This window comes from Podarcis cretensis (assembly GCF_951804945.1).
Source record: "Podarcis cretensis genome assembly, chromosome: 10".
Lineage (NCBI taxonomy): Eukaryota > Metazoa > Chordata > Lepidosauria > Squamata > Lacertidae > Podarcis > Podarcis cretensis.
In genome coordinates this window covers 39,586,403-39,609,435 of record NC_137179.1, presented here as the reverse complement: position 1 = coordinate 39,609,435, position 23,033 = coordinate 39,586,403, and the positions used below count along the sequence as shown (strand labels likewise).

General features: G+C 39.8%; 1 protein-coding gene across 4 annotated transcripts in view; it reads right to left on the bottom strand.

The window, feature by feature from the left end:
* Positions 1 to 23,033, bottom strand: part of MGAT4C (MGAT4 family member C) — a 323,932-nt gene that overhangs the window by 44,769 nt on the left and 256,130 nt on the right. The window contains exon 1 of one of the 4 annotated variants that reach the window (XM_079991840.1): positions 11,238 to 11,266. The exons of the other annotated variants lie outside the window; for them this stretch is intronic. The gene's annotated coding sequence lies outside the window, so the exon portion shown is untranslated. Of the gene's footprint in view, positions 1 to 11,237; positions 11,267 to 23,033 lie in introns of those variants that run through there. 4 annotated transcript variants of the gene reach the window in all.

Here is a 23,033-nt window from a genome sequence, read left to right as displayed (position 1 = left end):
ATTTCTTCTGGCAATGGTACAGAGCTGTTTTCCTTGTTCTCCACAGGCTTAGGATCTTTTTATAATTATTAGTCTGACTTGATGGAAGCTGTCCCACTATATTCCTGAAACTAATGACCCCCAAACTGGGAAATTAGTGGCAATGTGTTTATCCTGTGTATATTGTCTGCCAGCTCAAAACTGACATGTGTTATGAGATACAGAGCAGCTAAAGCCACAGATTTGATTTTTGATTTGATTTGATTATTTAATGTTTATACCACTTGATATATTAAAAATATCTCTAAGCAGTATACAAAAACTTAAGCAACGACAGATAAACAAAATATTACAATGCAGTTTTTGCATTGACTGTTCCATTAATACAAAGCTACTGATATATTCACATGTAATTCATTTCCCTTCTGATGTCCATTTCCTCCAAGCATGCCAGCTTGCCCCCATGATTGAGGGAGGCCAGGGCCATGCGATGTGGGAAACACTAAATGGTGTTGTTCCTTTGGGGCAGCACTTTGGGGGTGAAACGGGGGTGTGGGTCAGCCCCCTTGTGCTAAAATTATGGTTTTAACAAAGATGGGGTTTTAACCTGGATGGATATTTTATTGGACGGTGGGGTTGCTTTCCATTATTTTTTAATGTTATACGTTAATTTGGATTTTGTATCTGTTTTAATTATTTTTATTATGAGTTTGGTACTTTTTACATTGTACTTTATGTTGTGGTATAGGGAAGTACAGTGGTACCTCGGGTTACAGACGCTTCAGGTTACAGACTCCACTAACCCAGAAATAGTACCTCGGGTTAAAAACTTTGCCCCAGTATGAGAACAGAAATCACATGGTGGCAGCGGGAGGCCCCATTAGCTAAAGTGGTACCTCAGGTTAAGAACAGTTTCAGGTTAAGAATGGACCTCCAGAATGAATTAATTTCTTAACCCGAGGTAACACTGTATACAAATTCTGTTGATGGTGGTGATGATGATAATAATAATGATGATGATGACGACGACGACAAAATTATTGGAGTGTGAGCCTATTTTTTTCTGGTAGCATCCAAAAGAGACTGATAGCTTTGCCTCTTAAAAGGTATCTATTTCCATGAGCTACTTAGTTTTATTTGGAAGTTGGCTCTATGTAAATCAAAGAAAGTTGCTCCCAAGTAAATGTTACTGTATCTGGTTCTTCTCTCCCCAACAAGATACTGAATTGCATCCTTTTCTCCTATTACAGTGGTACCTCAGGTCACAAACACCTTGGGTTACAAACACTTCGGGTTACAGACTCCGCTAGGCTGGAAGTAGTACCTCAGGTTAATAACTTTGCCCCAGGATGAGAACATAAATTGTGCGGCGGGAGACCCCATTAGCTAAAGTGGTACCTCAGGTTAAGAATGCTTTCAGGTTAAGAACAGACCTCCAGAACGAATTAAGTTCATAACCAGAGGTACCACTGTGCTATTATAATTCAGCAGACTCAGTAGAATGTTTATTCCTTAGAATTGCATTTTCTCATTATTCTCATTAAGCTTTTAAACAATACAAGGCTGACTGTTCTGCTCATGTGTGTGTTACAGGTAGTTCAATACAGGCAAGCTGCTGACAAATTAACAATGGGTGCCAACCAGCTATATTAAAATCCACTGGAGCTTTGCACACCCACACTATCAAAGCTTATGTTTGGTAAAGCCATTTCCGACTCGCAGGGGTTAATTGTTATGCAAATGGAGATGGGGGGAAGGAACTGCCATCACCTTCCCCCAATGGAAGGGGTAGTCCGTTAGAGGACTCCGGGGGGCGTTGCCTTGTCCGAAACCTGGGAAGGTAAGGGCCTCCGGCACGCCCCCGAGCGGTGACACCCGTGGGATCCTAGTTGGCGTACTTCAAGAGGACCCCCACGGCTTGTGGGCAACCCCTCCCGGTCACCATGCCGGGTAGTCAATAGGTGCCAATGCCTAGGGCCAATACCTTCAATTCTCTAATCAATAAAGCTGTGGCCTTCTTACGCCCATTAACCTTAATTAACGTGTCCGTGTCTTTATTTCACATGGGGGAGGGGACTTGCCACGCAATACCAAGCTCACTTTTAAAAAAAAATATAACTGGCTGGAAACAGCGGAGGAAAAGATTAACTTGGGATCAGATTTTTATGATAACAACAGATTGCCTTGCTGTCTTGTAGGACTGTAACCAGCATCCAAAGTATGCTGAAATCAATAAATGTCTCCCAATTTAATTCACTAAACTTGGATCACTAAACATTTCATACTAATTTCTTTCTGGGAGACAGCAACACTGCAGATAATTGGAACACTCCTCTCTACTCTCAATCAATGGCAAAAAACTAATAGATTATTCTACGTCTAATTGCCCCATAACCATAAGCACAAACCTCATAAGCAGAAACTCTGACCAAAGAAAAGGCAGGGGAGACAACTTGATGAAAATGTGGGCAGTGAGAGAGAAGGGGAGAGAAAGTATGTTGTTAAAAATATTAAGATCAACAGGAAGGTTTTTTAAAAATACTTCAGAAGAATGAGATCAGCTGAAAATACTGTTTAACTATTAGGTAACGTGAGAAAAGGAAGGATCATGAGATTGCATATGCTGAATAAAATCTCGTCTCCCTCCATCCCAGTGCTTTTCCCCCTTAAAAAAATTGTTTAGGGGTACTCTCATTTTGACTCAAGAGAATTACCATTTTATAGTTTAAATCGGGAAAAATAAATACAGTAAATGGACAAAAGTTCAAAGATTCACAAAATGTTTTGGGGTCTGCGTACCCCCAGAAAAAGCACTGCTTAGTCCTATAGGGCACCTGCATTGGAAAGAGTTGCTTCTCTTTGTGTTACAATCAAGATAACTCAGACCCCAAATTTCAATAACACTGGATTATTATTGTTTGACACTTGCATGAAATAGCTTTGTTCTTATAATTTGGTATCAACTCAAATTCATAAAGGAAACTTACAACCAAATTTCATACTTTAAAACTATCCATCAAAGTGCATCCTTGAAAATAAATATTCAAAATACGAATTTAAAAATATTCAACAGAATCACTCTGTGTACATATGTGGGCCAAAATTTCATAAAAAACAATTTCCATTTTTATAATATTTCCTCAAACACAGCCCATTTACCATGGCATAAAATGTTTATTTCAGTCAAGGCACTGTAGGATGGCCAGAATGAATAAGATTACATGCACATTTTATGCAAAATAATGGTGCTGAAAGCCCTCCATTTCAATTCTGTGTTTGAGATAAAAATTCCATTACTATGTACAGTGGATTTCATATATCTTGTCTGAACATTCTGGCCTTAAACAACAACAAAAGCAACTATGAAGTCCAAGCCCCAAACACTGACTTGTCATTTTGTCAAAATATCAAGGATGACCATATTGTTATTCAAAAAATGGATCCCATTTTTGTAATAAAGAATTCTACTCAACAATTAAAATACAACAACAATCATAGCTCCATTCAAAATCATTTAGGAATTACATCCAATGCCATCACTGTTTGATAGATGTCACTAGGACAATTCAACATCTTGACCTGACAGCATGTAATGATTCAGATCCCTCCATAAAATCAAATAAATTGCTTTTGTCGAGAGCACAAAACCTTTCTCTCAGTACACAAACCTGTGTTTTCTCTATTCTGTTTTAAATAAAGTAAATCATTTACATTGTTTATTTTCATTGCACCTACAATGAAAGGGGCATGCAAAGCCAGAGCAAATCTACTATACTGTAATTAATTCAAAGTTCCAGACTATATTTGTATTCATAAATGTTCCATAAATGAAACATGTAAATAATACATTAGAGGGCATATAAAAGAACCAACACAAATAGAAAATGATTTTGTTCAAAACCTTTATGAACTATGTTATTGAAACTCCCTGTGAAATAATTGAAAACAGAGCAAAAAGAGCGATGATCTTACATCTGTAGATGCTGATATAATTATAGCCATTGAAGTATAAAGTTATTTTAAATAGCTAATAGAACATCATAGTCAGCTAATTATAAAAAGATGCAATTTTCTTCATTAAAAAGCCATAGCATTTCCACAATAGGCGGCAATTAAATAAAAATAAAAATATTGCCAAAGAGTCTCCAATGCAAGAATTTGCTATGCTAGTAAATAAATCGTAAGGATATAGCAGTTCCACTAAACACAAAATGATGATAAATGTGCAGGAACAGTGCCAACGAATTGCATACAGATATGCTGCCATGCCTGGCACAAGGCCAGCAGAACTGGAGTTTTCTACTAAACTCCAACATCTGAGCATTCAAACAACACATACAGATAGCTTATGGTACTGTGAGAATGGACAGTCAACCCTAGGAGCTGCTACCACCCCAAATGAGCATGCAACCATCTTCAGTGCAATCTGTCCTACAGTGTGTTTGTACTGTGCCACCATCAGCTTTTGCCCTCTCCATCCTGGTGTGCAGCAGTGACTGAGCTAGAGGAAGGTCAGGTGAGCAGCACAGACCCACCATGCTATCTGGTACTGGATGACTTGCCCAAGGCCATCTAAGTATAGCATGAATTAACTCCCTGGCTCCAGTACTAGATCTTGGTTGAGGCAGTGGCATACTAACCCCTGTCGGCGCCCTATAAAACTATAAAACTACTAATTAATAGTGCTTGATCTTCCTTCTGCGTCTCTGATCTCTTTCACCCTAACCCACATCTTCAACAAAATTTCTCACACTCACTGAAGCAAAATATGTCAGCCATATGAATGAAAAAAATGTGGAGGCCCCAGAATACTGCAGTGAACTGGTATTCATCTATGCTTGGTGAATTGTGATTACTGCTACTCCCACATAACCCTTTTCAGATGATCAAGAAAATATTCGATGCGAGTTCCCTGCACAATCATTTAGAATAGTGGAGACATCAGAAATAGAAAGAGATTTAAATTGGTTAGATAAGCTGATATGAATTATACATTTAGCTACTGTATGCTTTATTTCAGGTGTGTAAAATTAAATGTCTAAGGTTTAACTTCCTGAAACGTTTTAATTAGAGCTGGTCAAATAATTCATGGAAGTTTAACCACCTAATAAGTTTTAGCCTTTGTTTTGTTTTTTTGCCAAGGGTTTTGTAGAAACCAATGCTGTTTTAATGATCATTTGAGCGTGCATACTATTAAATTGTCCTAGCATGGAAAAAAACACAGTTCACTCAGTCACCAAAGTTTTAATGTTAAGCCAGAACAGCATCTCAAAGAAGCCCTTATGATTAAAACGATAATAATACATTAACAAATAGTTAGATAATTCTTATTTAAGAGTTACTGGAAACTAAGCTCTCTTGGCACTATGAACCAAGCTATACGCAGGAGAAAGTGAAAAGCAATCTGGTTATATGCACCAGGGTTTGCTCACTAAGAACTAACTGGGCTCTATCCATGCAGTTGGATTGATCCAAAGTCATTGTTATCATCACTACATTTTGCAACATCGATAGGTGTTGGCATTCATACACATTCAACAAATTTCTTTCAGCATACAATATCCATGGAAGTCTTGGAAGAGGGCAGGTTGTGAATCCTTTTCCATATTCATGGAAACAATCATTAAAACAGATTCACATTGTCTTAACATCTACTGCACGGACAATATTTAATAAAAGTGGGGGGATTGTAGCTCTTTCTCTATGCTTGTACTAAAGTCCTCTTTTTCTTTCTCTATATTTGTACCAAAAGTCTGAAGAACACTTCCTTTCAGAGCTTGTAAGCTGCCTCATCAACAGACGTCATTCCACTAGCCTGTTGACTTACAATTCATCTACCAAGGGATTAATTTACTTGACATAAAGTTTAGCTCTAGAGGCTAAATATTGGAGCCTTGATCTACTGAGGGAAGAAACAGACAAACCGAGGTTGTGGTGAACAAAGAAATCAATGAACAGTGCTGTAGAAAGATGCCATAATGAACCAGCTGGTTACAATGGCCTACAGCTTTAGCAGGCATCCTCAGTACTAACAGAATTAAACTCCACACAGAAGAAAATGAACTGAAGTCTATCCAATTGAATAGAATTCTTTGCAGGATTTCCATTTTGCAGTGGGCGGGGGCTATGATCAGAGAAAAACAAATTGGAAGTCACGATAAGCCATATATTGGATGCCTAGCCAGGATAAAATATCTCCCCCAAGCTGAATGGAATTATCCCAAAGAGGACTGGTGCTGGGTTGATACTGGGGCGTCTGCCTATAGTGGAACGAACAAACAAACTGTCTTCACTGAAATGGTTGTGAGCTACTTCGCTTCCAGAAATCTGCTGTAGGAAGTCATTTTACTCTGCCCAGAACTGTGAGCACACAGCTTCCGATTAAGGCCTGTAAAAGCGGAAACCGGGCTTGAAAATAAGTACATCTTCTGTAGTTTAAATCAAGCAGTTCCAGATGTTGAAACCTGCTGTCAATGCTTTCAGCTTCTTTTCCCATTATCATATACGAGCTGCATCTATGGCTTGCCCCTGCTGCATCCATATTGTCGTTTATGGTACTGTTATGTACAGGCATCACAATGGGCTCAAAATGTAAATATGGTAGGCAATTAGAAGCAGCTACAGCAGCTCATGATCTGGATCCAAACACATGTGCTATTCCCCCCCCCCCCACACACACACCAGAGAACAATTTCCAAGCATCAAAATAATATACTTTAAAACAGGAGTATTATATGTAAGTAATGTAAATGGGAACACATTATTTATGTTATTTATGTTATTCTGGAAAATCAGGGAATTTTGTCACATTAACTTGATAATGATTATGATTACATTTGTATTACATCTTTCCTCTGTTACATTTCTATCTCACTTTTCTTCCAAGGAGTTTCAGGTAATATGCATGGTTCTCTGCCTTTCTATTTTATCCTGTTATGTACATTAGGCTGACTGTTAGCTCAGAGTCACATAGTGAGCTTCAGAGCTGAGTGGGGATTTGACCCCTGGTCTCCTAGGTCTTAGGTTCACCTCTTTAATGGTTATAGTACATTGGTTACCTTCAGGAACATGCTTTCCAGACCCCACCTAATCCCTTGGCTAGTTTCCTCAGTATATCTAGACACCAAGCAAAATTTCAGCCCCAAGTAGTTTACAGATCTTCAGGCTGGAGATCTCAAAAATCCTCAAATGAGATGGGGTATTTTCATGTGGTGAGTCTGATGTGTGTAATATCTCCACATCTTGCCAATAAGGCCTCTCCTCCTTCCGGAGGGGAGGTGTTGTGGGCAGGAGATGAATCCCGCATCACACGCAGGGGGCGTTACGCCCCCTGCCCCATCCACATGGCTGGCGCGCCACGCCCCCCGTCCCCCTGACATCCTTATCATTCAGCTGGGGGAGAATGACCTCGTCAACAGAAAGAGTGTGGACTTGTTGTGGAACATGAAAAAGGACTTGGATGAGCTTGCTGCTTTATGTTCCAGAACAACTTTGTTCTGGTCCTCGCTCCTAAAGAGAATGGTTTGGCGTGGTGCACATAACATTATAGCCATTGAGAAATTCAGGAAACTCTTGAATCGTGTGATCGCCTGCAAAGTGTATTTTATGAATGGCCTAGTTATCTCTCATGATGGTATCCGGATAGGCAATCAGGCCTTGTTCCGGGATGACAGGGTTCATCTTTCAGATTGGGGAAATGACATTTGGCTAGGTAACATCGTCAGCAGTATTAGGGATTGGTTACAGCTGTGAGGGTATTGGCAGCGAGCCTCTTGGGCTCGGGTGGTGGTTAGGCATTGGAATGTGTTGTTGGTGTGTGGAAGGGCAAGGTGTGGCCATCGCCTACCCCTTCAAATTTGGGTATTCCGCTAAAGGAATCCAGCGGTCATGAATCCTGTCCGATGCCTGTGTGGCGGGGGCCATGGCATGACCCTCGGTGACATCAGGGGAGAGCTTATAGTTGTATTAGCATCAACAGGCTCCCCCTACTGGTGGTTAACCCCTTTGCAGACTCACCCCTCTTTGAGTGGGTGGAGTCAAATCTTTCGTGGTCCAATGCCTAAGCCAATATCTTCTCACTTGCTGTAATCAATAAAGTTGTGGCCTTTTCTTGCCCATTAACCTTATATTCTGTGTCCACGTGTCTTTATTCCACCAAGCGGGGGTCGGTTCCTAGAACCACAAGCTCCCATTAGAAACATGGGTGAATCTATCCATGCATTCCTTAAGCCATCTGAATTAGTTAACCAAGTTTAAGGTCTTTTTTTAAAAGGGGAAGGGACAGCTGTGTAGCTGTGGAGATGCAGGGCATGCCAGCCAGCCAACGAGAAGATAGAGTATGTCCCTTGTTCAAAAAATCATGTGGTAGGTTTCTCTTCAAGATGACATATCTGAAGCTAACACTTCTAGAATTTTAATCTCTTAGTTGACACTCTTATTCACTTCTGTGATTGGCAAGGCAACATCAACCTGTTTTATAACACTGTTTGTGTTATAAATGTCACCTCAATTAATGAACAGTTTATAAATTAAAGCAGAACACACATTGATATTTATTAAAGTAAACATGACATATGCTTTGATGTACTATTTCTCACCTTTTATTTCAGGTATCACAGAGATGGCAACATCATTTAAATATATTGGCTCTGGAGAATTTATGGTCTTGTCTTTCACTGACTTCCAAAGACATAAAGCAAAACAACAACAACAAAAACAGTGCAGCTCCTTTGAGTTATGAGAACAACAAATTTTCAACATATCAAGAACTCTACGATGACAGGACAGAATAACTTGTCTCCTTATCTAGAATTTATTACTCACAGTTTTGTCCCTATACACAATGGAACCTCTGTGTCAGAAATATTCAGAGATGCTCCATTGCACTATGAAATCTGAAATGCTGCTTAAAGCATATTTCTGCTTATCTTTCAGCATCTAAACATATGAAATAATGTGCCCCCAAAGTCACTCAATGCCTCATAAATGTATTCTGTCTTTATCACCATTTTTTCAGGGCAAAGGAAACCAAACAAGACGAAAGACTTTGTTCTGGGAAACATTATTAGTGTTGGACCTTTATTTCCTTAGCTGTATACCTATTTAGAAAGTACTGTGAGAGATACTTGTTTATTAACTTTCCCTCGTTCACCTGACCTCTGGTTAGTTGGATCACTGCTGCTTACTGGAAGGTAAAGGGACAGGACAAGGCAGCAACAAGGTTGGTGTGGTGCAAATGCACCAGCAGAGTCAATCAGGTACTCTTCCCAGTTTGTTTGCACTATGCCAACTTTGCCACTCCCCCTCTACCTCCCAGTAAGTATCGGTAAATGACCTGCTAGAGATCAGTGAGTGATGCCACCATACCACACCATCTTATACTGTCTGAACACTGTTCTGAAGAGTCACAAACAATAGTGTTGTTGCCTAATACTGGAGAGGAGGCAGCCAAAAGGGGGGTTAAGATAGGGCAAATCAGAGTTGCAAGCTTGGACATGCAAATTGCAGTGAGGGAGACTACAGATTTGCACTAGGCATGTTCTAGAGGTTCAAAGCACTGTTAGATAACCCAAGAGGCCTGTGAAACTACATTTCCCATCATACTTCTACAGAGCTTAATAAAGGCTACAGAAGAAGCCTTTCTCAGTATTGCCACAGCTTTCAAAAACATTTTAGTAGGAAAGGGTAAGGGAAAACTGCTGCATCAGAGGAAGCATTTGTTAAACTCAGTACTGAAGTAATGCTGAGCTGATCCCAAACTCCTGTTTGTGTGTACAGTGGTACCTCTGGATACAAACGGGATCCGTTCTGGAGCCCCATTCACATCCAGAAGCAAACGTAACAGTGACAGCACATCTGTGCATGCGCATGTCACTTTTCACTGCTTCTGTGCATGTGCATGATGTAATTTTGAGCGTCTGCACATGCACGAGCGGCAAAACCCGGAAGTAACACATTCCGTTACTTCTGGGTTGCTGCAGAGCATGACTTGAACATGCTCAACAAGAAGCATATTCAACCCGAGGTATGACTGTACTCAGCTCATCATTAGCTAGGAAGCTCCAAACTAAGTTTAGACTCCAGACTCTGCAGTTCTGATTTTTAGCTGCATCACTAGCAAAAAATAATAATAAATGGTGCTGTCTGTCTTGCATCACTTCCAATCTACCCAGCTCAAGCTACATGAATAACAAAGACTTCAGAGACTTCTGTGCCCACACAGAGTCTGTTGGAAATTTTCCAAAGCAGTTTTCTAACCAAATAATGTGTAAAAAAATACATATACAAGGTAAGGTGTACATTAAAGTGCCTATATTATTGAAAATGGGATGAAAAAGTGCATTGTATTAGGGGAATTTTCATGAAAAAAACATATGCCTTTGACAAACTTCTGTGTATCAGGAGAAATTCACACAAAGGTCTGATGGATTTTCATGAAGATGTTAAAAAAGATCTCAAACATGCACAAATGTGGAGAATTGAACATTCAAAACATAGAAAACCAGGGGGAAACAAAACAGGCAGATTTGCCCATCCCCAGTCAAACCCCAATCCTCTAAGAATAGATGAGACAAATTCAGGGAAGAGAGTTCTACCAACAGGTATTCACTATGATAGCTAATCAGGTACTTCTATATATATGGGTCATGCTCTTCATAGAATCATAGAATTGTAGTGTTGGAAGGGAACCTGAGGATTATCTAGTCCAACCCCTTGCAATGCAGGAATCTGCAGCTGTCCCATACGAGGATCGAAGCTGTGACCTTGGCATTAATAGCACCACACTCTAACCAACTGAGCTACCCACTTCAAAGTACCAAATGCTAGAGACAAAAGACAGGACCAAGTCATGACTGTAGTACCATGTGTGAGAGCTTCCATGCTGATGGAAACACAATATTTTCTCCAGTTTTAATCAAAGCACATCACAGCCTTCTGAATGACAGCTAAGGGGAACAACACAAAAGGTATTAACCCCCCCCCCCCCGAATTCTGAACATTGCTTAGAATATAATTTGGGGGAGGGATCAAGTATCTGATATCACTAACCATGTGTATGATATAGTGGTGGTCATGATGTGTGTAAGAGAGAGTACATTGATACAAACATATGTATTATTTTCAGATGGAAAGCTGTATTTCACATTGGGTGGTAGGAACAGTCTCCACCATCCCTGTTATATATAATTCCTGAAAATGCATTATTGTGTGCCCTGTTTGCTCATTACATTCAATATTCATATCTGAACGTGACTCACCTTGACAACCTAGCCATAAGGCTGTGAAAAATGTAGATCTGAATCAGGGCCATTTCATTTCCAGCTTTCCCACGGCTGCAGAAGATTTAACAGCTGCATTGAAATAAACTCACAGAGTAAAATGCCGAAGGCTTTAAAACAGCCCAGGGGAAGGAATAGGTAAGGTATCCCATATATTTGGTTTTCCAATAAGAACACTATACAAACACTGTTGAAATGTGAATGCCATTATTTTAGGTGCCTAAAGATGGATTCAAGCTGTGCACCTCTAAACCTCACCATGCCTAATAACTGAATCCACCCTCATTCTGAAATAACAATATTTTGCCTGAAGCAATTCCCGTGTTTATAACTCTGTAGCTCAAGCAAAATAGAATTTTGAAATGTTGTAGGGTCAAACTCTCTGAATGGTTCATGATAGGTTGAAAACTGTCAGCAGTATAATTCTGCAAGGTCAATTTTTTTAATCTTCATCTCCTCACATTCTTTGCACCAAACAAGTAATCGGAGGGGTGGGAGCTGGTAGGCACTATTGAGCAATCAGGACATTCCTGAATTAAGTCCTGTTTGAATGAATTAAAATGCTTTCATTTAAAAACAACAGCAACAATTGTGATATATAGTGGTACCTCGGTTTAAGAGCAGTCCTGTTTACGAACGATTTGGTTTAAGAACTCCACAAAACCAGAAATAGTGTCCCAGTTTACAAACTTTATCTTGGTCTAAGAACAGAATCTGAATGGTGGAAGGGCACTGGTGGCAGGAGAGCTCATTAGGGAAAGCACGCCTTGGTTTAAGAACGGTTTCGGTTTAGGAACAGACTTCTGGAACGGATTAAATTAGTAAACTGAGCTACCACTGTATAAACACATAATCATTTTTTAAAATCCAAATTGCCATGTTTTTGACCATGTGAAAGACAGTGAGATGTGTTCAGCCATGCCACTGTTATATAGAATCATAGAAATGGAGAATTAGACGGGGTCCTGAGCATCATCTAGTCCAATCACCTGAATGAAATATGGCCATTCTATGAGGGAGAGTCAATCACCTTCCAATAGAATCCATTCCATTGCTGAACAGGTCTTACCACCAGAAATTTCTTCCTTATGTTTAGTCACCCACACCCACAAACTCACAATCAAGTTTCCAAACAGCTCAGACAAACAACCAACCTTAATTCAAAAGACACAAGCTCACTCTTTTCAGTCTCCACCACCAAGCCCTCGCAAACACCCCTGTTTGCAAGTCCTGGTCAAAATCTCCTGGTCATGAGCTCCCAGATTTACAGAAGTACACTGAAATGGATAATGTAGCATTTCGTATAGCATAAATAGTAGAATGATGTTCCAAAGGATTGAAATCAAAATGCCATATAATTCAGGAAAAACCCTACATACTGTATAATGAAACACATTGCATAAATGGTAAGGCACGTTTGTCAATGTGATTGATACAAATTTGCTGGAAATTGCCCCCAATAAAAGAGTCACAGGTGTATTCAGAAAAAGCAGCTTAGCAGAGTATGGAAAAATCAAAGTTGCCTTGATTGCTGACACAATGTAAACAAGATCCTCAAAGTAGTTCAGGACTCTGACACAATTTTGTTGCCACCTCACCTCCTCTGCCACCCTTCTACACTTCTCTGCTTGCTTTTCCTTCTTCCTATAAGATGTTTTGCACGGCTTGGTTGAAACCCAGTAACAAAGTAGTTTCTATCTGTGGTAGCTTTTTTCTTACCCACATTGCCACTCATGTTCCTGATGTGAGCAAGCAAAGTGAACCATGCTGAGGAATGCTTTCTCGTTACTGCCTCTAAGGTGGGCTTTGGGAAAAATCCTTGAAATACAGAAAGTTGGAGTGTTTCCTTGGCTGATCTGCCCCTCTGCTAATGTGGAAATACCTTGACTCTTGGGTCTATGTAGTTATTTGGGCAAGAGGGCTAGATCAGTCTCTCTTCTTATTTCCTAGCTTCCATAGCACTGGTGCAGGTGGAATATGCTGGGAAAGGCTGGTTCCCAGGGAAATGTCTTCTTAGGTTCAGCTGACATCCCATTCTAGATATTTGCTGTGAAGGTAAATACCTACCTTTGCTAGGGAGCTCATTAAGCCTAGTGAATGATTTGAGACCAGGGGCATTTTACTCCATAGTATTGTTAAAATTAAGCAAGTATGACCCGATTGTGGTGTGGATGAGAAGCCATTGAGAACACCAATAAAGCTATGCTGAACTTTCCAAAGAAGCTTGGATTTATACATATTAAATAATAATGCTAATTAGGTAGGAACCTTTTGTTACACGGAGAGTAGGCTATTATTGTCTATTAGTCTAAAACATATTTTTTTGTACTAATGAAATAGTGTTCATGAATGAAAATATGAAAGAACATTTGGGGGCTTTTGATCATTTTTCAAGGAGGTGAGAAAACTTTCATTATTGCTGGGTACAAAAATGTCCTCTGACTGTTCCTTCTCCAAATATCCTTTGGGTGTTTCTTCCAAAAAGCTATATTCATTTCAAATTGCTTTTTCCCCCAGACCTTATCGCTTCCCCAACCCTTTTTGCAGCATAAAACAACTCATTATATCACTAAAAGGTAATGCAATGTACAAGGTCACCTCTTAGTTGTATGCATATTTATGTGGGTGAACCAAACAACAAGAAACCTGATTTATGATGGGAAACTCTGAATACCACCTTCATTAATGGAATTTATTTAAAAGTGAAGAACCTCTGTTTTATTGAGATTTCTCATCCACCTTATTCTCAAAGTCCTTACGTTTCAAAATATTTTGAAGATTCAGCTAAAGATTTTGTTTTTTGTTTTTTTTTAAGTAGGACCACTAATGGGACTCCTCACAATGAGTGCAAATAAAAACAAAAGTTCTTGAAGCACTTTTGGTGATCATCAAGGAAAAATGAATGCCTCATTTGTGACACACTTACAAGTAAACCTACAGATTAAAATTTAAATTCAAAATGTTGCTCTTCATTGATAATGGCATTTTGAATAGGACAATGAGGAGGAGGTAATATCTCACATTCCAATGTATTAGTTTGGTTCGGACATAGAGAGCATTATAAGACAATGGTTGGCCCCTGTTTGGGTTGCACACTCTCTCCTTCTCCTATGGAATACCAGTGAGGAGGGGTCTGGAAGCATCCACTTCCATTTCTGTTTAACCACAGTTTGTCACATAATCTAAATCTGTGGTTTGTCTGAAACAAGATGACTTCAAACCATAAGGTTATGAAACTGGCTGGTCTCAACAAACCATAGTTTGTTTGATGGTGGCTGATCTAAAGGAAGAGCTGCCAATCTTCTTATTGTGGCCACACAAGGTGCTGATAGGGATGGGGAAGAGTGTGAGCCCAGGAAAGGCATGACTCATTCTCATAATGTTAACATAATTTAGCGTTATGAGCAAACACAGTTGTTTCATACACATTCTTGCAGCATGCTTTGAAATTGCCTTACTTTTGTATAGGAGCTTAAAGGCTAAGAGGAAAACCAAGTCAATGCATCAACTGATGTGGTTACTCAGACAATATCAGATAGATGATAGAATCACTGCACTATTAACTCTTGCAGAAAATATTTCTACTTGACTTTGTATGACTCCCCCCTGCGGCTATGCTCAATCCACTCTCTTTAAATTGCATTTCATTTTTTGATGAACAATGTCTGGCAGGGCCTAAAATGTGTGCTACTCAATCCTGTGGGGAAAATGATACACAAACTAAAATGAAATAGAATAACTCAAGTGAATACACACAGAGAGAAAACATCATATGTATGAAGCCCAGTTCCTTGTTCTCCATGACCTGGTCCAAGAGGAGTGAAGGGACCCTCAGCAAAAATGCTCTCCAGTGGACTCCCTCTGATAGCGATGGACCCTTCTGCTTGGTGGGCTTGCCAGTGTCCATGAGTGTTGACAGCAAACATCACCACTGTGACAAGGTACCTGCAAGCTACCCACCATTATGATGCTTGCACAATGCTCTGATATAGCATTCCACTGGGTTATCAACCAGTCATAGGGAAACCTATGGCTTCCAATATTAGCAGACATCAACTGCTAATAGCCCAATCAATATACGTGTCCCAGAAATTTTTGACAAAGCAAGAATCCTGAGCTGAAGTGGGACATTTTGGACAGAATCAAGGCTTGAATGCCTCTGGTCTGGCCATTGTGTAGAAATAAATCTTATTTAACACAAGAAATAGGTTTTTTAAGCTTTACTTGCAGAACTTGATTTTAAATGTTACAAAAACAAGATAATTATATATTGCAAAAAAACAAGCAATTAGTTTCAGCATTACATTTTTTTCTCACACTGATCCCAGTGTGAGGCTCTAAGCATGTTTACTAAAATGTAGCTTCTCTGCTAAAAAATATAGATACTGTGTCTATCTCATTCTCCTACATGCTGGCAACTGATTACATGCAGCTCTGTGTTGCAAAGCAATCCCATTTTCATAGACAAATGCTGATAAGATACTAAAGTTTCAGTTCACCCGTTGAGTCACAGACCTGAGATCTAGTCACAAGGCTTAGGCACAAGGTTGTCTACCACACCCAGTGGAACAATACTGACTATATGCCTAAAACTTAAAAATAAAACTTTTTACGTAAATTAAACTTTTAACAGGGATGTCAGACAGCAAATGGAGGGCAGGAGAAGGAGATGCATGGAGGCTGCCTGCAGGTGTCTCTCTCCCCCACTCCCTGACTTCATGTTTAAATAGAGTTTAAAACCCTAGTTAAAGCTGTGCATGGTCCCTAATTTGGTTCTGAGCCATGTCAGCCCCAGATCATTCCAGGTCAGATCAGGATCTCTCTGAAGCGCCAGATCAGGCCCTGTATTGGATTAGAGGGGATTGCACAGTCTATACACACCTTCAAAGGCCTGACACAAAGTGTCAGCTTTCTGCTCCCACCATCTATCTTGTTTTCCATGGTTCAGGTAGCAATAAGTGATGGGTTAAAGCTATCTCATTTAAATCAACTGCACCACTAGCCATAGTTAAAATTGGAATCCTCTCCTTCCATCTCAGGAGATTTGTATCCATATAGTATGAAATAAAGGCTATAATGGATATTTTAAAACAGTGCAGTTTATTTCATGTTTAGATCAGCAGATTGTGGGGAAAGGGGTCCTGAGCACCTTTTACAACAACTGAAACATGCATATTCTCTTGGAAGCAACTTCCTCACATGGTGGCCCAATGCTGGCAGCCAGCTGCAGTTCCATTTTTGGGGTCAGGCCTGACCCGGGGGAAGAAGTGGCAGGCTCCAGTGCATGAGTGTGCCACCCCTGGCACATCCTGCAAACACCTCAGCACATGTGTGCCTGCTCTGGGCGGTGATAGGAGACGCTATGCCCCTGGCTCCAGGTGCACTCAGAAGTTTGCTTCTCATCTTGTGTGTGTGAATCCAGAACAACAGTACATTGTAAAATTCCTGTTAAAATTAGTTTTGAGGAAGAGGAGCATGTACAGTTTCTGACCTGCAGTGGGGAGAATATAAGTCTCTTTGCTATGAACCCTGGCAATGTAAAGGTCAAGCATAATGCAAAGTTTGCAACACAAAAGCTCTGCTCCTTTGTTACATTCAAATGCTATTTTGTGCCCGTAAATTAATTTGAATTTGGGGCCTCAACATAGACAATCCTCACTTTGATTTTGCTTTGTTTCCTTTGTAAACGTTCCAAACTTGAAGAGGGGTAGAAAATGATATGGCTGTCATCATTGGCTTTTCTAGTTTAATTAGTGTTTATAAATCCAGCTGAAAGCAGATAACAGATTATGGACAAAGCGGAAGCATCCGCCATCCGGCATGAATGAAAGCCATTGTTCATTTCCTCCTATTTCACCTACATTAATGAAACTGGTAATAGTTTTGGACCCCATGCCATTTTGTCATGTAGTTACAGCTTGTCCTTTCACAAAAGAAAATTAGAAAACTGCTGAGTATTATAGATATTAACGGTTGCTGGAACAGTATAATAAAAGGCTCCTTTTCTAAAGCGCTGCCAAGCTTTCATGTCATTATTCATGAATGAGTAATGTATTCAAAAGGAGAAGAGTGCTGATCTCCAAGGATGTGGAGCAGCAAGAAGGAAGGATGGAAAGAAAAATTCATGTAAAACACAAATGCTGGGGCTATGCATATTGAACGGTTTTTAGAATGAAGTGAAAATGAACCCTACTTACAGGGAAGGAAGGTGCCTTGCCAATCAGGGAAAAAGATTCCTGACATCCACAGAAATGTACAGGTAACTAGGCAGCCGGAGAAGGGGGAGGAATCACTAAAGCTTTGAGAATTTCCACAGAAAGAGGAGAGTTCCATCTACTCTTTCCTTCTGAGCAAAAGCTTAAGAACCCAGAGAAAGCTAAGGATGCCTATTCAGCTCTAGTGCCTAACTGTGCGCATTATTCCACAAGTTAAACAATGCTGTTTATTTATTCATTCAGTTGCTTACTTTGTTATTACTAGATGGATGCTCATCAGCATGTGTTTGCTGTGATGCTTACAGAAAGGAGTCAAATATAATACTGAATGACAAGATAATGAAATGCTTAAGTGTCACATGAAAATCTCCTTTCTGGTAGAGTAAATGCAATTTAATTAGCAGCCTAGTTTATGAGATCTAAAATACTTCAGGCCCTGTTGATTACAATGGCAGACTTTGAGCACAGTTTGGTCCATGTTTCCTCAGAAGGCTACTGCTCTGTGTTCAGAAGTACTCACTCCTCAGTAGGGGCAGCTAGGACTGTGGCCTCATTCACAAATGACTTAGCTCTGATTTATTTCAACTGGAGATGTGCAACGGGCCTGTTCTCAAGACATTTAGCCGCCTGAGGCTAAGGACAATATGGTGCCTCTTCAAATCCATGTAGAGAAACCAACTGAACTGGAAGCTGCAACTTACTTTGACAGTTAGCATCCTTCGGAAAGCAGACTCATTTAGGAGGTGCTGGGTAGGCTGTACATCACACACAGCTCTATCGTCCAACAGAAGGGATTGGCCCCTGGACTCAGGAGGAATGCCCTTTAGGTTTCTGCCACTACCCTGCCACACACAGAGGTAGAACATCTGCCTGAGGCTATCAGGGGCAGCTGCCTCACACTATCTAATGGTAGAGCTGGTCCTGATGGGGCAGCCTTATTCTCTGTGTGATTTTTCATAGCTCTGAATGATTATTCAGAACTAGGATCCCAACTTCTATTTTTCTGCCATGATTTAGTTGTCCAATATCTCCAGCCTTCCCCAATGTACCTCCTGCTAGGTTATAATTTTGAGGATGATCACTTGGCAGCCAAGTTTCCTCTTTTGCAATCTCTTCCTTTCAGGAGCCACCAGAAGAATGAATCACTACAATGGGTCTGGAAGACAACATTGAGCTGTGCATTACCTAGTAGTTTCCCAGATTCTTTGGTGGGGAAGGCAGGGATGTCATAATTCTGCAGACAGCTTCAAATACAGTAAATAAGTGTTTCCTTTCTTCTCATCTTCAAAGAAGACATAGCTTGCTAGGTAGAATGGGCTGACAGCTGTAATCAATGGCAAGGAAAGTGGCATGCAATATTCCTTTGGGCAGCCATAAATTGCATGCTACCTTGATCGTAAAGAAGAAGTTGCAAACTCTTATAACAAGGGATACATAAAAATGAGATGTGAAACTGCAGAGATTTAGGGCCTTCCTAAAGGTTTTATTTGTCACCTAACTTCTGTCACACACACTGGAAGAGATGATGATAACATGTACATATATTGAATACAGCATGTGAATTATTTCCTAGATCCAGGGGAGTCCAAGTCACATCTGATGCTATATTCACAAAACAGCTGCAGGATGAAACTGCAGGTACTCTGTTGACTTCACTATATTAAACCAAGAAGCACTGCATTATTATTAATATCACTGAGCACCATGCATTTAAGGCCAAAATGAAATTAGGGTGGTTATGTATTACACATCACTGGAAGGCTGTCATTTGGATGATGTACCGTACAACACTAAGAGCTGCTGTTCCAATGAAGTATTGCACCAAATGCCATCACTCTGGTGATATATTTCACCCTAGCATAAGAACCAATGCGAAAATAGATCGTCAGAGCAATCCCTAAGGGTAATATATCCCCTCAGCCACTGCAATACACTTAGTGTTGGATTATCGCTTGCTTGGTGTGTATGCATTTACATCTGGAATATTTTCATGTATTCCTGCAAGGACATTTATGGAGTGTTGTTTGTTATTGTTGTTGCATGTGTTTACTTGAACCTGAAATTTCTTTACAGCTGCAGACTACTTGTGGAGAAATGTAGGTGGTCAATTACATTTCTGTTTCCCCTCCTTATTTAAAGCTGGGGCACACACAGATTATTACTACAAACACATTATGCACTTAGGGCAGAACAGCATGGGCTTTATTTAAAGCATCTAAATGCACAGTTGATGAACCACTAACTCTCTCACAGACCACATTGCGCCTTCTAAATCCTTTAGTGATACTTATGGCCAAGTTAGATGGATCAGATGCCCAGGGCACAATCCCATCAAAATAAAGCATTTTAGAATCTCATCAGTTCAATGGGAGAGTTAAGCACAAAGCTTAAAATTGCTTCACATTGGCTGGATCATGCTCACTGAGAGTAGCAACACAGAAATTATGATGGCAGTTATGAAGACGTAAGTACAGTGAAAGGCTAGCATGACTCTCTGGTATTATATACAGCAGTGGTGCATGTGGGGATTGGGCAGAGGTAACATGGGGCTGTGCAGGTGCCCTGGTAAGGTCAATCCAGCACTCCCACCAGCAGATCCACACAGTCTCAATCCCACCACTGCCCCATCCTAGATCTGTCCACCTAAGCAGCACTCTTGCCAGTGTTAGAAGCCCAGTGCCACCCTACCGCATGCAATACTGCTGGGCATATGCTTTTATTCACGCAATAATATTTTGAGATTTCATTTTCACTATGCAAAGCAGCTATGAAGCGAAGGCTGGAGGTGGAGGAGTTGGGTTGGAAAACGAACCTGTTAACAGGCAAATTTAGCAGCCATGGCATCTTCCCTAACACAATCAGCAGGAACTGCTGAGCATGGAGAGCAGTTTTATTTTGTTTTCAGCTGCTCTTGGCTAGTGCTTCTGTAGCATTAAGGGTGATTTGGGCAGAGTAAACAAAGAAACCACACTAGACCATAATTAAGCAACCGTCTGGGTTCACATATAATGTTAAGCCATACTTAAGGTTAGTAAGCTAACAACAAACAATGGCTTACTTTTAGTGGCAAACCATGGTTAACAAACCAAGCAACTTGTTAAGATATTGGTCAGTTTATGCTAAACTATAGTTTATTAATTAATATTTGTTTAAACCATGGTTTAACATTACATATGAACAAAGCCTTTGTTACATTGACCTGGTTTGCATAACATAGTAAGCTAAACAATGGTTTACTTGGACCATGTGAAAAATTATCCTAGAGAGGAGTATTGCTCCTTCCTTGATCATCATTATCATCATCATATGCTCTCATGTCACACACTGCTAAGCCATGATTTAGCTTAGTGTGTCATCTAAACTGGGACTCATGGTTAAGCTCACAAACTTAAAACTTCCCTCATGGCTAATGGGCAGGGATGGTGGAAGTTGTAGTTCAACATACAGAAGCCACCATCCTGGCTACCACTGGTGTGATCTTTATTTCAGTGCCTGTTCTCCAATTGTTGGATTCCACAAATTAGTGTGCAGGGCCAAGGAGGGGTGGTAGATGGGTGATCTTGCCTTTGGGACAAGGGATGGCATAAATGAGCTTTCATTCATTTCAGGGCTTCAATTTTCTATCAGTATTGTTTTGTAATGCAACATAATGAAAATGTAACGGAATGAAAGTCGCTTAAATCTCACCATAATATGCAGTTGATATAGCAGCCAAACATTTTGTACACACTTCAGGCAGTCATATTATTAAAGTTAATGGCATCTGTAAGACTCACCGGCTTGAGACTGTAATGAGATAAGCTTGCAGTCTGATCCAGTCGCATGCAAATGATCTCATCTGAATTAAATTTATGTCTGCATTTCAATAATACCCTGAAAAGTATGGCAGTTCTCTTTTCACTTTCCTTTTCTAAGATTTCTATAGTTTCTTTCATTTCTACTCCTCAGAAAATAACCAGAAGGTCACAAATTACTCTGAATTTCCTGGATGTATCGGCTGTGAAGCTCTTATATTGGTTACAGAATATGAACTTCAGAATCCCAACATTAAAAAAAAAGGTTTTAGATGGCTTGTGTCATTCTGTGAGTTGAATAAAATGGTTTTTGACTTAAACTGTAACCATGCATTTCTAGAGAATAATGAGATGCCAGGACCTCATATTTTGATGAAAAATGTATTAACGACCTTAATTACATTTTAATCCAACAATCCATTTAAATGCACATTTGAAATGGTGAGGTGATACTGCACAAGCCATGCTATGCAGAAGCTTGTGCTTTTTACTAAAGCTGGGCAGATAGTTTTGGTGCAGGTGGGGGCAAAAAGAAACCACCCAATAAAACAAAGAGTGATAAATCTTGCAAGTTCCCATGGGAGAAAAGGGTTTGGATTCCATTACATAAATGTTATGGCAAGGTTGTTGTTTTTTCTACTTCTAAAGTTTGATGGAAGATGCACATGTCCACAGAGGAGCATCCCATCTCTAAACTGAAATACATCACCAATTGGGGTAGCCAGCATGATGCCTTCCAGGTGTTGTGGACTACAATTCCTATCAGTTCCAGACAGCATGGCCTATAGTCATGGCTGGTGGACCTTGTAGTCCAGAACATCTGGATAGCATCACATTGGCTACCCAGATGTAGAATATATTAATTAAAAGCACACTGACCAAATTGGTGAATGTATATATTTGAATAACTACACTACTGCCTTAAAACCAACAAGAGGTACCAAAAGGAACAAGGAAAATTATGACAATAAATTATTCAGAGTTTGTGAGAAAGCTTGCCACTAATCTTTCAAAGTAAATAAATCAGTACACTGTTATATACCAATAACATATCAGAATAAATAATATGTCAAGGAAATGCAGAAAGAAGGATGTGTTGATTTAGCTGTCTTATCTATGCTGAGATATCACTTTTACTGATCTCACAGGAGAGCAAGAGAACAGAGGACAAAACAGCATACATAACAAGTGATATACATAGAAATGAAGATACTCTGAATGTCAGCAGAAAATAAAACATGGGGGAAATGCCAAATAAGGAAACAAGAAAGGTTACACTGAGGCTTTGCTTTATTATTATTATTAAAAAGTGCTAGTTATTGATAGCATAATGTTTTTATTTAATTAAACAATTACAAAAAATTATGAGGTTATTTAGCTTTCTTATGGTCCGTGAAGAGGAATAGATATTCTCAGAGGAGTAACAATTTATTGGGCTGATGTTTCTATTAAGCCTATTCTTCTCTGGCTTTATAAAGTTGGTAAAGTTTCATGGTTGGTGTGCTTGCATCTCCTGGTGACCAGTATCCTACCAGCAACTGAAATAGGCAAATGATCTCATATGGGGTACAGCCCTTGAAGATAACTATATCTTCAGCATAACTTGGTGGGTAAATTCATTGGCAGACTCTGATAATGGAAGAACAATTCTCAGCTAGCCTAGCTTGAGGATGCTGGCATGTCATCCATCCATGTTCCACTCACCATAATACAATGTTTTCTAACTATATAGCTAACTATCATGTGCATTCAAACACATCAGCCTT